This window comes from Bos grunniens, chromosome 11, assembly GCF_055505025.1.
Source record: "Bos grunniens cultivar Pamir isolate PY7600 chromosome 11, Bosgru_T2T1.0, whole genome shotgun sequence".
NCBI classification, from domain to species: Eukaryota; Metazoa; Chordata; class Mammalia; order Artiodactyla; family Bovidae; genus Bos; species Bos grunniens.
In genome coordinates this window covers 78133278-78151327 of record NC_141175.1, presented here as the reverse complement: position 1 = coordinate 78151327, position 18050 = coordinate 78133278, and the positions used below count along the sequence as shown (strand labels likewise).

General features: G+C 42.8%; 1 long non-coding RNA gene across 2 annotated transcripts in view; it reads right to left on the bottom strand.

The window, feature by feature from the left end:
• Window positions 1-374: 374 nt before the first annotated feature.
• Window positions 375-18050, bottom strand: part of LOC147363358 (uncharacterized) — a 45995-nt gene continuing 28319 nt past the window's right edge. For both annotated transcript variants that reach the window (XR_015137006.1, XR_015137007.1), the window contains exons 2-4: window positions 8699-8862; window positions 3619-3815; window positions 375-2933 (exon numbers count right to left, since the gene is read on the bottom strand). This is a non-coding gene — a long non-coding RNA (uncharacterized LOC147363358). The remainder of the gene's footprint in view (window positions 2934-3618; window positions 3816-8698; window positions 8863-18050) is intronic.

Below are 18050 nucleotides of genomic sequence, written 5' to 3'. Positions count from 1 at the left end.
CTGGACTTCTCTTGGGTCCCTGAAGCAAAGGTAAAGTGGGAAAAAATGCCTTTACAGTTTAATCAATGAACATAATGATAAATTTCTTTAAAATATCTAAAATGATAGTTTAATGTAACAATAGCTTACTTCAAAGAGACAGAGAACAAAATAATTTAAGCGACTAAAAAAATTAAGAAGGTCTTAAACCTAAAAGGGAAATAATGATTTTGGCCCTCTGTTGATTACCTGGGTGAGTTTCAACTCTCATCCTTGCTTGGGACTGATGCCCTGGCTCTAGCCAATCAGAGAAGCAGGGAACCACAGAAGGGAGAGGATAAGGACGGTCACGGGCTGTGGCAGCACATGGCCTAAAATAACCCAGGACTCAGTAATGCTTGTTTGACCAAAAGCATTTAATCTTCTATCACCCCTGGAAATCAGATGGTGTTATAAACCCAGAGGGCTAAGGTAGATGAAACACAGTGACTCATGCTAAGTGGGGACGATGCTCTGATGAAACAGTAGTCTTAGTTTGCACTTTAGAATTCAGATCCACAGTGAGATGAGGTTCATAAACTCCCAGGGGTCAGGGGGTGGCCCAAAAGACCCCAAAGAATTTGTATTCAGGTTTGTATCTGCATTAGCTCCTAATGAAAGCCAATACGGTATTGGCTATAACTACCAGAGGGTTCCTAATGGGATTTACTTATGTTACAGAATCAACAGTAGGTTCAATCTGCCCCCAGTCAGACAGGAATAGATAAACGCAGAAGTGCAGAATTGCTTCATCCAAGTCTGGCTCCAAATTGTGAAATGTCTCAGTCTGAGGTGTTGCCCAAGCAACCCTTGAAACAAGCTTGCCAAGCTGCCTGGCTAGATCCAGAAGATGGAGATGACATTCGTGGAAAGGGAAATTCTGTTCACCCAGAAGTGAAGACAGCAGGTAGACAGACCCAGTCAGCCGATCAGGTACAGTGAGAAACCATTTGAATTGAAAAAAAAAAAAAAAAATGCAAATCATAACTAAATTACTGGAGGGAGGACACAGCAGAACAGGAAATGTGCATGCAGATAAGTGAAGCCTCCATTAATGGTTTCCCTGCACTTATCAGAAGGGGTTTCAATTAACCTGATGAAGACCAAGGCAATCACAGTAGGAAGAAGGATGGATTTAGGATTAATCTCCTGTTGTTTCCTACAGTAATTTATGAGGGAAATGCTTCTGATGAGCCAAGCTGGGATGAACCCCAAGTTGATTAGATTTTTTTTAAAAAAGAACCACGTTAAAAACATTGATTCCCAAACCTAGCTACACGTTAGATTCATTTCGGGATCTTTATAAATTTCCAAAGCCCAAACCATACCACAGCTCAGTGACATCATGATCTCTAGGGGGTGGGACACAGGCATTAGTATTTTCTGAAGCTCCCCTTGAGTCTAAGGTGCAGACAAGCTTGCAAACCAGTCTGATGGACATATACATACACTGTGGAGATTTGTTAGGAAGTGGCCTGTTGGGTTAAAGGAAATAAATACAGTCCTTAAGAATGACAAGAAAATAGCCTGCCTTAAAACAGAACAGGAGGCATGTCTCTCATTTCCTTTATTTGTCATTTTAAAAAATGTGTGTTAGTGTCCAAGAGGAATGGGTGAAGAGACAGAGCCACATTCAAAACAGAGAAATGGGCCCAAGATGGTGATGGAAGAGAATCCTGAACGCGCCTCCTCCCACGAACACACTGAACCGACAGCTACGTATGGAAGAACTCCTCTGAGTGACTCCTACGCAGCTGGCAGATGAGAGGAGGTGCACATGGAATGAAGCTGCTGTCACTGCAGCAGGAAAAGGCCTAGAGTGTTTCACCTCTAAAGATGAGCAGGAATTTCCTGATTACGACAGCACGGTGGACCAGGAAAGGGAGCTGTGTGGATCCAACACGGGCACTGTCTTGCCTAGATATAATCTTTCCAAGTTCAACATCATCCAGCTCTTAAAAACGGGAAATGAATCTGTTTGCTCCATTTTAATTCTGTCAGTGGCATCTTGTGGTTAAGAGCACAAACTCTGGACTGATGGATGTGGTCTCAGGTAAGGAACATTCCACACATCACAGACACTCTCCGCATCCCCACACCACAAATAATATGTCACAGAATCAACCTAAGTCTAATGATCCCTTCAGAAGAAACAGGGCAAGATTTTTGAATTGATAAATTCTCTTTCTGTGGTTCAAGTTGTAAAAACCATATAATCTTGGAGCTTCTGAGAAACACATTTTCTACCATGTGTAGAGGTCAAAACAGTAAATCAACTCAAAGAAAGACATGGAGATTACAGCCTTAATTTCACTGCCTTTCCCATAACACATGATCCATGAGGCAATGAATCTCAGCCAAAAGTTATACCCAGAAGCAGAAACTGTTACCTGGTAAAACAGACTAAGATAAAGATGTGTTTTTAGTGTGGATTCATCTTACCTTGGCTCCTATTTGCATATAATAGCATTCCTCAACATATTACTCTTCTTCAAGAAAAAGTGAAAAAAGTATGCTTAACACATAGAAGTGGCTGCTGATCTTCAACCAACTTGGAAAGTTGGAAAGTTTTTCAGAATGCAAGTCTCAGCTCCTGCAGTCAGCCAGTTGTGAGGACCACAGCATTTCCCCTTATGTCAACACTGGATGTGTTGAGAGTAGTTGAAAAATTGGTGAATGTTACATGTGGAAATCTGGGTGTTCAGCCACTCAGGACAGTATCTGAAGGGAGAGGTTCAGCCTGCAGGCTTTGTTACCTAGCCTTCTGCCATTGCTCATAGGGAGGGAAGATGGCGGTGGATTCTGAGGAAGCTTCCCTCATGGAGCCAATGCAGGAGAAGCAATGCAGTTGCTATGGTTGGGACACAGAACTTGGGCCATTTTCCCCATCTCCTAGACGGAAGCAGAGTCTTAATCTGGAAAGGAAGGGTAATAGAGAGTATCACTCTTGAGGTACTGGGGAAGGGGAACACACACACACACACACACACACACACACACACACACACTTCTATTCTCAGGGGAGAGGCAGAAACATGTACAAGGGGAACTACAGCGACAGGCAAGGCTAGAGCACTGAACAGGCCACACCGTGACCCCAGCAACACAGGGCCTTCCCAAGCCTGAAGATTAACCAGATCCTCAGAAACTACTCCCCTGCTCCCCACCACCGGGCCACTGAGCATCAGTTATAAGCAGCAGGGGGACGCTGCCAGGAGAGCTGGAAGAGAGACTCTTAATAAACTGAAGCACAGAATGGGGCCAAGAGCTAAAACAAATTCAAAGACACACGAATTAAAACCTTTTAGAAAACCAGCCTCTCCCTAAACATAAGACATCTCTCTGTGTCTTGAAGTCTGTGGTATGCTCAGGGTAACCATAGCAATAACAAACCTCCAAGGCAGTCTAACTCATGAGGCGTTAACAAAAAACCAACACTGAAGTCCTAGCAGAAGAAAAGGCATAACTCTTTCCAAATGACTTTCCTCAGTCTCCACCTACCAACACCATCTGTCTAACATGCAAGCAAAAAACTGCAAGGTAGAGCCCAAGGGTTGCCTTCGCTGTCGTGCAGCCGTGGTGTGGGGGAGGACCACTCACCTTTCCTGCATGTTCACCCAGGCTTCCACCTTACATATAGTTGTCCTGTCTCCTTACAGAGCTGGAACTGTGGTGAATTTTCCAAGGCATCCGTCCTATCCCAGCATACCCTCTGAGACACCCCAAGCCACAGAGGAGTCTGCAGAGGGCCCCAGCTCTCAGGGGCTCTCTAGGTTTTTAATACAGTCATAATATATCTTAAAATAAAAGAGAAAAAAAACTAGAGTTAAATCCAAGTAATATTAAGTGAGGACCTTGAACTTGATGTCTGAGAGTGGGATAGAAATCAAGAGAGTTCACTGCCACTTTAGATACAGCAATTTCTATATTTTTGCCTCATAGAATGTTCACATCCATGACCTAATTTTAGCTGGTGTCTCTGTGAAGTAGGCAGAGAAAGTATTATTTTTCTCTCCCACTTCCACAGATGGGAAAACAGATCAAGAGCATCTCATGATTTACTCAGCATTGCAGAGCGAAGTGAGTACAGGAATAGGACCGGAATTTGGTTCCGCAAAACTCCCTGTTGAGCGTCCTTTTCGCCATGCCATGTTACCTTGCTGCCCTCGAAAAGCTCTGTGAGAGTGGGAAAGTTTAGAGTGATCACCAAATCAAGAAAACATGACACTTGGAGAGCTGAACAAAAGAGCTCTGCTATTGAGGGGAAAAAATCTAGAACAGATGCCAAGAGTCACATCAAAGTGGTAGCAAAGTGCTGGACACCCTGCCCTTGGGGATGTTTCATGAATATTAGATGAGGTTAATATATTCGATTTGCCTCCAAGTGTACATTGGGTTGGTGGGCAAAGCCAATGTCAATGAGGACACAAGAACAGATTTTTATGAGAAAAAAAGATGGAAGTGGTTTTATAGATATTTTCTTCTGACCTACAGTGTGAAGGCCCCTCTTCAGTCAAGTAGACGGTGAGAGTAGCCATGAATGGTTGCTGCCCTGGATTCTATTATGTTCAAGAAATAGAAATTCACCAAAGTTGGCTCACCCGTGTTAGGATGGAAGGTGATTTACAGACCCTAGGGGCAAAAATGCCTCAGGCCCCAGGAAAACTCAGAACTGGGAACTTGTAACTGTCAGAAACTCAGGGGATATGTGTTCTCCCCAGCTTTTATTTCTGTTTCTCTCTGAGTATTTGTGTCCATTCTTTTTCCCTAGGGAGTTCCCTCTGCTACTCTGTCCACATGTAGGATCAAAGACAGGCCCCCACAGCTCCTAAAGTTCATATCTCAGCCATATGAACCCAGTCTCTCTCCCCTCCATCCCTCTTTCTCAAACGAAGCTCCCATGGAAGGAACTCTTTTGGGCCAGATCGGCTCAGGAATTCCTGACCCAATCAACTGTGACCAGGAGTCAAGGTCCCATTAGACGTAAACAGCTGTTGGGAGTTACTCTCTACAGCTGACAATAAGGCATCTGTAGATAGGAATCATTTAAGCTGAGCATGTACTTTGAAATATATCTAACACTCATCCCCACTAGGATGGCTATGCTAAAAAAAAAAAAAGGAAAATATAAAATGTTAGCAAGAATGTAGAGAAATTGGAATCCTCATATAATGTAAATGCTATATGAATATAAATGTAAAATGATGCAATTGCTAAGGAAAACAGTTTGATGGTTCCTCACCAGATTGAACATAGAGAAGGAAATGGCAACCCACTCTAGTATTCTTGCCTGGAAAATCCCATGGACAGAGGATCCTGGAAGGCTACAGTCCATGGGGTTGCAAGAGAGTCAAACACGACTGAGTGACTGTATAACAACAACAACAGCAATAGATTAAACATAGAATTATTATATGACTCAACAATTCAACTTCTAGCTATATACCCCCAAAGAATTCAAAACAAGTGTTCAAACAAAAACTCATTCACAAATTTTCATGGCAGCACAATTCACAAGAGCTAAAAGGTGAAAACAACCCAAATGTCCATTAGTTGATGAGTAGCTAGACAATGTAGTATAGCTGTTTAGTCACACAATGGAATACTACTTGCCCATAAAAAAGAAATGAAGTGGTACATGTTACACCAGGAATGAACCTGAAAGCCATTATGCTAAGTGAAATAAACCAGATATAAAAGACCACATATTGTATGATTTCTATTATATGAAATATCCAGACCAGGCAAATCCACAGAGACAAAGCAAATTAGTGGTGCCCAGAAGCTAGGGGAGACAGGAATAAAGAATGACTGCTTCATTCTTCATTGGGTATAGGGTCTCCTTTTGAAGGTGATAAAAATGTTCTGAAGCTAGAAAGTGGAGAAGGCTGCACAGCATTGTGAAGGCACTAAATGTCATTGAGCTGTACACTTTAATTCTTTATTTTATATGTGTTTTACCACAATTAAAATATTTTTATATAAATATACACACACACACATATATATATAAAACTTCCCTGGTGGCTCAGATGGTAAAGTGTCTGCCTACAGTGCGGGAGACCTGGGTTTGATCCCTGGGTCAGGAAGATCCTCTGGAGAAGGAAATGGCAACCCACTCCAGTACTCTTGCCTGGAAAATCCCATGCTTGGAGGAGCCTAGTAGGCTACAGTCCATGGGGTCGCAGAGTCGGAAATGACTGAGCGACTTCATTTCACTTCACTTCACTTCACTTCACTTCATATATATATATATATAATCACCTGACTATGCTCTGAGAAGACCAATCACATCTACTACCCTGGAATAGTCTAGCTGAGACTAGTAACTAATACATTAACTCATTTGCTCATTTAGTAAACATGAATGAATTGAGCAAGCTGTGCCAGGCATATAGGAGCTAAGAGGCCCAGTCCCCAACATCAAGGAGCTGACAGGTTACTGGAGCAGATACAAAGAGGTAGATAATTTCAGTAAAGTGTGATAAGTGCTAAGACTAAGACACCCTCGCAGTATTTTGAGAATCTGGATGAGGTGTGATCATGCAAGACTGACTTACAGATGAGGCCACACCTGAGTTGATCCCTAAGAGATGAACAGGAACTGTCCTGGTGAGATTGCAGGAAGGAGAATGGGCATCCCAGACTGAGGACAGAAATGCACTAAGGTGCACAACCAGACAGAAGGCGGCCAGCGGAGGAGCAGGTAAGCCAGTGGCAGGAGAGCCCCAGGGAGAAGCAGAGTGTAAGGTGGGAATGGGTGGGGGGCGGGGAGCAGGAGAACCAAGTGTTCACAGAGGTGACAATCGAGGGAGAGAAGAGAAAGGAGTCAGAAGTGTCTCAACTTCAGCACAGTCAAAGAATAGGACTGAAAGTGACCATGGATCTGACGATGTGTCCCCTGCACACTCTTTTGGTCATGGTGAGTACGGCCCCACTGAGCATACCATGAGGTTTGGCTTGGGAAGGAGGTCTAACATGGATGGAGCGGGAACATATTTATGTACTCAGGAGAAAGACAAGATGAGCGAGAGAAACGGAAGCTAGAGGAGATAGAGAACCCATGACGCCTCTCAGAAGGCTGAGGCGCTCTCAGAAGGGGTTCCCTTTAGCCAGAAAAGAGAGTCCCACAGCCTCTCAGATGCAGGGAGGCAGGGAGGGTGAAGCAGGACGGGGGAGGGGCAGACATAAGGATAAGGGAATTCCTACCTAATGGCCTCTATTTTTTCAGCAAAGCTCAAGGAGTGGGAAATGCTAAGAAGAACCACTATGGGGAAAGGACAAGTTTGCTGGCAGGGACTTCAAATGGGTTTCCAGGCTGCTTGGTGGCCCCATGGTGACGGCAGATGACTCTGTAGTAATGCCAGTCTGCGTGGGCTGCGGATTTTCTCCAGCACAGCTCTGGAGCCCAGGAGCCCAGATGTCACAAAGAAAGAGCTGGCCTGAGCAGGCTAGGGGACAGCCAGACAGGGGCAGCAGGACCCGCAGAGGAGAGGGAGGGTTCAGGCAAAGGAGCATGAAGACAGGGCTCCTGAAGCTTAGGCTAAATTCAGAAGGAAATGAGGAAGTCGGGGGTGGGGTTCTGATTCAATGACAGAACATGGCAAGGGAAAGAGACTGTAGGTTTTATGGAGATTGTAAACCCAGCATACTGGGAGGTAGGAGTGGGCAGGCTGAAAGGTGGGAGGCTCTGATAGGAGTGGCCTGGAGAACAATTCAAGGCAATATGTAATCAAGGGCTAAGTAGGATGATATGAAACGTAAGTGGGCTGGACTTCAAATGCAGGGCTCAGTGTGGATGGGGGAGAAATCCAGTGCGATTTGCTGTGTTAATATTTAGAGCCTGCAAGTCACCCCCAGTAGGGAATTCAACAGTATCCTGAAGCCTAGAAGGCACTGGGTAGATCAAACCAGAGATCCAGTTCCTTTCATCTCATCAGAGGTGGAAAATGAACAATAGGAGAGACTATGAAAATATCCTCAATTCTCCCTAAGAAATGCTGCTGTGGTGCCCTGAAATGGACCTTGCCTGTTCGATTCACTCCCTGCTTCAAGCCTCCTTTAACACCATGTCCACACTCCCCCTCCTCAGCTGGTCTGGAAATTTCAAGAAGCCTAATGCACGTTGCGCACTTCCACAAGATAAGGCCGTGAAGTAATGTGAAAGGTTTGGGGGAAGGGGGAGGGGAAAAATCATCAAGGTTGTCTTTGATGAAGACAAGGTTTACAGCATTCACTCTAGTCCACAGGAGCCTGGAGCCAGAGAGGTGAAGTCCTGGCCTGAAGTAGCGCAGCCAGTGAGCAGCAGAGGCCAGACCCGGCTATACTCTTTCCTCAAATTAACCCAGAAGGAACCAGCTGACTTCCTTTCCTGCCCACTCCCTGGTCAGTCAAAACCAGAGCCTCTGTTTCCTTCTCCTCTTAAACTCTATGCTGGAATTGAGTATAAGTATCTGTGGGGCTTTTTTCCGGTACCCATTTCCCCTTCTTTCTTTTGATCTCAACACCTAATTTGACTCTTGTGAAGTACATTTCCCTACCCTCTCCCCACCCACCCCTCCATCCGGTGGCTATCTAGCATTAACCACGTGGCCCAGTGTAGTCCTACTGGCTCTTCCACTGAAATCTGAAACCTGAATCAAGACTGCTAGAGCTATTCATATCATGAAAAGGGCCTTACCTGAAGGTTAATTTCTGGTTCTAAGATCCCAGACTCATCCTTTCAGAACCCAGTTCTAAAGTTGTTCCTTGTGGTCTGCATATTCTTCCAGAAAAATCCCCATTTGTAACTTTGTGTGAGTAGGATTTGATGCTTGCTGTCCTGAGATCCTGCAGGTCCAATATCTGCCATTAAATGAAAACAGAGTTTAGACCAAGTTAGGACCATGTGGTGTCACAGAGTCCACCTGTCAGCAAATCCTCCCAGCACTGCCTTCAAAGCACGTCTGTAACCGGAACAATGCCTCTAACCACCATCGTTCCCACCACTCTGGTCCAGCCACCAAGGTCTTCGGCCCAGACTATAGCAGCAGCGTCTTTGTTGGGGGCACCACTTCCACTTGCGCCCCTAGAGTCTGTTCCCCAAGCAGCAGCCAGGTAGGGGGATGCTGTGATAGGGTAGGCTGGACCACATCACTCCTCTGCTCATGTCCTCCCAACAGCTCCCTCACTACCACTCAGTAAAGTGAAAGCATTACCCATGGCCTTCACACGGTCTGGCCCCATCCCTCCGCCACCTTCCCTGCTCCTCCCCATTCTGACTCCTCTGCCCCCGCTACACAGACATCCTCGCTGCTGCTCCAATACCCAGGGCACACCACTCTCACTTCAGGGCCCCTGACCATGCTGTCTCCCACATGGAAATGTAAGAAAGCTGGAAAGTAAGCTCCACGAGGGGAAGGACTTTTGTCTATTCTTTGCTCTATCAACACCTGGCAGAGTGAAGGGCACAAAACAGGTGTGAACTGGGCAGCCCAGTGCTTTGACCTCCTTTCTCTTCACTGCCACTTTCAATCTGGAGGTTTGTCAGACTTTGGGTGGATGGGTTTTTTTCCCTGACTGCAGCCATGAGAACCAGAATCACTTAAAAAAAAATAGACTATTTTTCACAGCAGTTTTAGTCTCACAGCAAGATTGAGAGGATACATCTATCGTTGTACAGAGGGAAATATCCCATATACCCCCACACATGCACAGCCTTCCCCATCATCAACATCCACCACCAGAATGGAACAGCAGTCACAACTGGTGATTGTATATCGATACATCATTATCACCCAAAGTGGATAGCTAACATTAGAGATCATTCTTGGTGTTGTACATTCTATGGGTTGAGACCAATGTATTGTACAATGGCATGTCTCTACTATTATGGTATCATACAGAAATAGCTTCATTGGCCTAAAAATTTTCTGTGCTCCACCGAATCATCCCTCCCTCCTTAGACCGTGGCAACTATTGATCTTTTTTATTTTCTTCATAGTTGTGCTTTTTGCAGAATGCCATATAGTTGGAATCATACAGTATATAGACTTTTCAGATGGGCTTCTTTCACTTAGTAATATGCATTTCAGGCTCCTCTATATCTCTTCATGGCCTGGAAGCCCATTTCTCTTTAGTACTGAAAAATATTTCATTGTGGGCTTCCCAGGTGGCTCAGAGGTACAGAATCCGCCTGCCAAGCAGGAGACATGGGTTGGATCTTGGGTAGGGAAGATCCCTTGGAGGAGGAAATGGCAACCCACTCCAGTATTCTTGCCTGGGAAATCTCATGGACAGAGGAGCCTGCCAGGCTACAGTCTGTGGAGTCACAAACTGTTGGACACAACTTAGTGACTAAACAACAACAATATTCCATTGTATGATGTACTAGCTTATCTAGTCACCTACTGGAGGACATCTTAGTTGCTTGCAAATTTGGGCAATTATAAATAAAGTTGATGTAAACATCAAGCACAGGTTTTCGCATAAACATAAGCTTTCAAATCCTTTGAGTAAATACCAAGGCGTGCAATTGCTAGATCCTATGGTAACAGTATGTTTACTTTCATAAGAAATTGTCAAACTGTCTTCCAAAGTGGTTGTAACATTTTACGCTGTCATCAGCAATGAGTGAAAGTTTCTGTTGTCTCATAGCCTCACCAACATTTCATGTTGCTACTGTTTTGGATTTTGGCTATTTAATAGATGGGTAAACAATCACTTTTTATATTTGTTTCTAGAAGTAAAACTCAAAGGCTACTGAAGTATATACACCAAAAAACAATACTTTTAAAATCAAAGAGAAACAAACAGAAATAAAAGTGCATAAACGTATAAATATATCTTTCTAAACCGATGAAAGCCCAAAAGTGTGGCCTTTGTGGGATCAGGGTTCTCTGGGGAGCAGGGCTGTTAGAGAGAGATTGCCTTACACAAATTCCCCAGAACCCTTTCTTGGAAATGTTTCACTTTGCTTCAATGCTGCCTAGCACTGGAGAAATCTACGAGCTTTCTAATTGCCCTTGAAGATGGTTGCTTCCTGGAACTACTTTATAAGTTATGAAAACAGACAACCAGGATATTTTTATCTATCCCATGGCAGGCACCTGAGAGACAGCTGCCCCAGCTGCAAACCCATTGAAAGACCTTCAGGTCCCTATTACCAAATAATTCTGGCAATTTTCAGGGTCCCTAAGGGACAACATACATCTTTAGCTTGTCCAACTTGTGGTCCACTCTGACCCCAGGTTAGTAGCTGTCCTTGACCAGTACTTGCCAGCCTTGCCCACATAGTTTAAAATGGTCTCTATGCATGGTGTCAGTATTTGAATCAAATCAAACCCACAAGGCTTCAATGTACCACTTTATTACATGGCCAACAATATTTTGCTTGTGGAATCAAAACAGTGATTATGAAAGAAAAGAAGAGTTACTGATTCTATTAAATATTACAGCATATAATACAATAACATGCAGTATTAATATATTTATACACTGGGGTCCCCAGCGTTGAAGGATGTGAGTCTGGAGTGAAATGGCCAGAAACTCTCTGAGATAGGTTTTGCTCTTGCCCCAGCAACCACCACAGAGGTTCCCCTAGACTCAGAGACTGCCTTCTCCCTCAATCAAGGTGCTTCTCAAAAACAAAAATGAAAACACAGAATTCTCGAGAGCTCTTTACGACATCCTCTTTCATGTCCACTCAAGCAGTTTTTTTTTTTTTTTTTTTAAGTCAGAAAGTTCCCTATTGGCTTATGAAAGCTCCCTTTGAAACTCCTTAATTCTATTGCAGATGGGTGATTTAAGCAGGGCCTGCAAATTTTATCTTCAGTGACAACCCAATGAGTTGTGAGGGAGAGTGGCTTAACAGATTACAACAAAGGTAAATGACCTCCCAAACCCACTCAGGTGATAGATGTGGGGTGAGGATTTAAATCCAGATGTATCTGACTCCAAAGATGTGTTTTTCTTATAACATCATTTGGATTTCAAACACAAAAGCCTCAGTTTAATCTGCCTACCAGTGAGTCTGATCGGAAACTTGGGCACACAGGGAAGTATGTCCTAAAATGCCTCTTTTTTCATACTTTTCTTTATTTTATTGCAGTATAGTTGATTTACAATTATTATATAGGTTTCAGGTGTACAACATAGTGATTCAGCATTTTTAAAGATTATAATCCATTTACAGTCACTATAAACTATTGGCTATGTGCATTGTGCTGTGCAATATATTCTTGTAGCTTATTTATTTTATACATAGTGGTTTGTACTTCTTAGTCTCCTTCCCTTGTCTTGCTCCTCCTCTCTTCCCTCTCTGCACTGCTAACCACTAGTTTGTTCTCTGTATCTATGAGTATGTTTCTCTTTTGTCTTTTTGTTACTAGTTTTATTTTTTAGATTCCATGTGTGATATTATATAGTATTTGTCTTTCTCTGCTTGACTAAGCATACTTTCCTCCAAATCTATCCATGTTGTTGCAAATGGCAAATTTTCATTCTTTTTAATGGTTGAGTAGTAGTCCATTGTGTGTGTGTGTGTGTGTGTACCACATCCTCCTTATCCATTCATCTATTGATGGACACTTAGATTGCTTGCATATCTTGGCACTTGTAAATAAACACTGGGAAGCATATATCTTTTCAACACTGAGATGCATATATCTTTTGAATTCATGTTTTCATCTTCTTGGGATATATACCCAGGATTGGAATTTCTGGATCATACAGTAGTTCTATTCTTAGTTTTTTGATGAACCACCATACTATTTTCCACAGTGGCCGTACCAACTGACATTCCCACCAACAGTGTACAAGTTCCCTTTAATCCATATCTTCCCCAACAGTTGTTACTTGTGGTCTTTTTGATGATAGTCACTCTGATAGGTGTGAGGTGATATATCATTGTGCTTTTGATTTGCATTTTTCTGGTGATTACTGATGCTGAGCATCTTTTCATGTGTCTGCTGACCATCTGTATATTTTCTTCAGGGAAATGTCTGTTTAGGTCTTCTACCCATTTTTTAAATTAGATTGTTTGCAGGATTTTTTTTTTTTTTATGTTGAGTTGTATGAGCTGTTTATGCTTTGGATATTAACTCCCTAATGATTATATTGTTTATAAAATGCTTCATTTTTAATTAGATTTTACTTACCGTGAAAAACTTTTCTATCAGTTTTCTCACCCTTACCACTTCCCAGAGCAGTGAAGGTTACCTCTCCCTGCTTGTACTCACAGCACTTATTGTTGGGGAAGTGATAGCCTGAGAAGAGATGAAGTCCCTAACATCCCAGAATGTCAGAGTCAACCTCCAGCATAAGCCTCTTTGATCTGCCTCTGCTCACAAGCAAGTTGGAAAAGAGCACTGGTCTAATTTTTCCAGGACAAGACCCACGGCCAGGTGGCAAATGAGTACGTGGTGATGCTAATTCATGCCTACTTCCTTCCTTCATTCTATGACCTCAATCACATCCAGCTACTCTCTGTCCACAAGCAAAGCAGGCTGTGTGCATCTCCAGGGAAGTGGACCATGTGATTTCCTGCCGGAGGTGGTCCCCACCCCTGGGTTGGGACTTTTGTCAATGGGGTCATCCCTGAATGAACCAGGTAGGTTCATTCAACACTAAAATAAAACTCTTTCTTCACATCTGACCACTTCCCAGACTAGAGCTGTTGGCTCACAAAGGCAAGAGCCTAAGCATGGCTAGTGGCTGGAGAAACGACTCAGAGCCCAGCGCCCACGCAAGACATGTTCTTTCATGGCGTCTGCCTTTCCAGCCTGTTAGGAATGGAGAGATATTTGTGCTAAGATACAGCCTCCCTCAAATGCTCCCCTGAACATATGCTGACGACAGGTATTCCTTATTCCTTGTGGAAAATGTTTTTGCCACATAATAAAGCCTTACCTTTGATTTGGATGTTCTATGCAGTGTCTCCTTTTAACTGAATTCAAAACAAAATCCTTCCAGAAGTCCCTCTTGCAGACTCTTCCATGAACAGTCTGGGAGGCAAGCTGCACAGTCACTGCTGAGATCAACATCCCCTGGATCCACCCTGAGGGATACAGAGTGATGTCTCTCCACAAACTTGAGCCACTGTCCCTGTCTTCCAGGTTAGTAAAGAAGCCTAAACGATATAGGGAATTCATCCTCAAGGTTTTCCCCAGTTTTGTTCATCAGGCATGATGGCTGATTAGACAAAAATCACCACTGTGGTCCCTCTGCTTCTAAATCACGTAAGGTCAGAAGGACTCCATAGTGCTATCCTTGAATAGGTAGGTTTAATAAGGTTTTCTTTCCTTATGGGAGAATGGCTCTGCATTCCCCTTGTTCAGTTTTATCCATCAATATTTTTTTCTGCAATATCTTGTTTTTGGTTTTAATGGGCCCTCAATGACCAGTGGGGTCTTCCCAGAGGGTGCTAGTGGTAAAGAACTTGCCTACCGTTGCAGGAGATGTAAGAGATGCAGGTTCAATGCCTGGGTCTGGAAGATGCCCTGCAGGAGGGCATTGCAACCCACTTCAGTACTCTTGCCTGGAGAATCCCATGGACAGAAGAGTCTGGTGGCCTACAGTTCATGGGGTTGAGAAGAGTTGGACACAACTGAAGTGACTTAGCAAGCATGCATGCAATGACCAGGGAAGTCTTGAGAAGACCTGGTACTTATGTTATTGCTATGAGGGTTGGATCTCTAGACTCCTATATCAGGGTTTCCTGAATAACTAGGAAAGTTATGAAAGGCTGGGAAAGTCCGCTCTCTGGGCCCTGAGCTGGGCCCATCTGCAGCCCTCACCCTCCAGGACTCTGATGGTGCCAGGACTGTGGGCAACAGCAGGACCCAGGTGCTGGGCACTAAGCCCAGACAAGAGAGTCTGCAGCAAGGCTGACTGCAGCTTAGGGGATAGGCAAGAATTAGGTCATATCTGGAAAATACCACTAGAAATCTATCAAACAGTGAGGAAGGAAGGTCAGAGCCAGATCAGTATGGATTGACAAGTGAGGGAGTCTATACAGGAAGAGTATGTAAAAATCAGAAGGCACCTTGTCCAGAATTAAAGTGAAAAACAAACCAGGAAAATAGTTAAAAACAACCAATTGATTTTTGACAAAAGTGTCAGTATAATTCAACGAAAAAAGGATTGTTTGTTCAACAAATGGTGCAGGAACAAGTGTTTGCTGCTGCTAAGTTGCTTCAGTCGTGTCCGACTCTGCGCGACCCCATAGATGGCAGCCCACCAGGCTCCCCTGTTCCTGGGATTTTCCGGGCAAGAACACTGGAGTGGGAACAAGTGTTTAACCCTATACAAAAATGAACCTTGTCTGTTTCATACATACAATTTAACCTCAGATTTGGACTGCAAGATCCAACCAGTCCATCCTAAAGGAGACCAGTCCTGGGTGTTCATTGGAAGGACTGATGCTGAGGCTGAAACTCCAATACTTTGGCCACCTCATGCGAAGAGTTGACTCATTGGAAAAGACCCTAATGCTGGGAGGGATTGGGGGCAGGAGGAGAAGGGGACGACAGAGGATGAGATGGCTGGATAGCATCACCGACTCAATGCGTATGATTTTGGGGGAACTCTGGGAGTTGGTGATAGACAAGGAGGCCTGGCATGCTGCGATTCATGGGGTCACAAAGAGTCGGACACGACTGAGCGACTGAACTGAACTGAACTGATCTGTAAGGACTAAAGCTGTGAAATCTTTCAGAGAAAACACAGGAGAAAGTCTTAGTGACCTTGAGGTTGCCAAAAATTCTTTAAAAGGATTGAAAAAAATACAAACTACAACAGTGTTATGTACTTAATGCCATTGAACTGTATACTTAAAATTAGTTAAAATGGGAACTTTTGTGTTATGTATATATTTTACCACAATAATCATAATAACAAAAGAGATAGCTTCTCTTCAGATAATTGCCAGAGGAAAAAACCCCACAAAGTGTGAAAGAAAATTCAAAACTTTTGTTTTTTGAAAGGGAACCCTCTTACTTGCTGATGGGAATGTAAATTGGTACAGTCACTATTGAGGTTCCTTAAGAAACTAAAAATAGAACTACCGTATGATTCAATAATCCCACTCCTGGACATACATCCAGAGAAAATCATAACTCAAAAAGATATATGCACCCCGATGTTCGTTGCAGTACGATTAATAATAGCCAAGACATAGAAGCAACCTAAATGTACATCTGCAAATGAATGGATAAGGAAGATATGGCATATATATACAATGGAATATTAGTCATAAAAATTAATTAAATAATGCTATTTGCAGCAACATGGATGGATCTAGAGGTTATCACACTAAGTGAAGTAAGCAAGACAGAGAAGGACAAATATCATATAATATCATTTACACGTGGAATATAAAATATAATACAAATGAACTTATTTACAAAGCAGAAACAGACTCACAGACATAGAAAACAAATTTACGATTACCAAGGGGAAATGGGGTGGGAGAGGGATAAATTAGGAGTTTGGGATTAGCAGATACAATCTACTACATATGAAATAGATGGACAACAAGGTCCTACTGTAACACAGGAAACTATATTCAATATCTCAGAATAAACTATAATGGAAAAGAATATGAAAAAGAATGGATATATGTATATGTATAACTGAATCACTTTGCTGTACACTAGAAATTAACAACATTGTTCATCGACTATGTATGTGTTAGTCATTCAGTCGTGTCCAACTCTTTGTGACCCCACGAACTTGTAGCCCACCAGGTTTCTCTGAGCTTGGAATTCTCCAGGCAAGAATACTGGAGTGGATTGCCATTCCCTTCTCCAGTTAATCAACTATACTTCAATGAAAAATAAAAAATAAAACTTTCATTCTTTAAAAGAGACTGTTATAAAAATGAAAAGGTTGCATGTGAAAAGTAGCAAAACCTTATCTGAAAAAGGACATGTTCTAGAATATATAAAGAACATTTACAACTCAATAAGATGACAAACAATCTAATTGTTTTTAAAATGAGCAAAACATCTGAAAGGACATATCACTAAAATAGATAAACAGATGGCAAATAAGACCTGAAAAGATGCCTAACATAACTAGTCATCAGAAAAATGTAAATTAAAACCACAGTGAGAAAGTATATACCTACTGCTGCTGCTGCTGCTGCTAAGTCACTTCAGTCGTATCCGACTCTGTGCGACCCCATAGACGGCAGCCCACCAGGCTCCTCTGTCCCTGGGATTCTCCAGGCAAGAACACTGGAGTGAGTTGTCATTGCCTTCTCCAATGCATGAAAGTGAAAAGTGAAAGTGAAGTCGCTCAGTCGTGTCCGACTCTTAGCGACCCCATGGACTGCCGCCTACCAGGCTCTTCCATCCATGGGATTTTCCAGGCAAGAGTACTGGAGTGGGGTGCCATTGCCTTCTCCGATATACCTACTAGAATGTCTAAAATTTAAATAACAACTATACAAAATGTTGGCAAGAAAGAGGAGCAACTAGAACTCCTCATGCACTGCTGGGAGGGATGTAAAGCACAGCACAAGCACTTTGGAAAATAGTTTGGCCATGTGTTATCATATTAAATATGTATCTACTATGAGATCTAGCCGTTCAACCTCTAGGTATTTATCCTGGGGAAATAAAAGCATATGTCCACAAAAGACTCGTACCTGAGTTTTCTTAGCAGTTTTATTTCTAATCATCAAAAATTGGAAGCAATTCAAATGTCCATCAAGAGGCAAATGGACGAACAAATATAGTATATATGAACAAATATAGTTTATATAGTATGAACAAATATAGCATACATGTAGAGGGGAACACTATTCAGCAATAAGAAGGAATTGACATGTGCAATAACATGGATGAACCTCAAGATAATTATGCTGAAAGAAGTCAGACCAAAAAAAAAAGAAAAAACTACATGCTGTCTGTTTCCATATATAAAATTCTAGAAAATGCAAATTAATCTATAGAGATGGAAAGCAGACAATTGGTTGCCTAGGAACAAGGTGGGGGGGAGTGAAGGATGGATTACAAAGGGGCATAGGATGCTTCGGGAAGTGATAGACA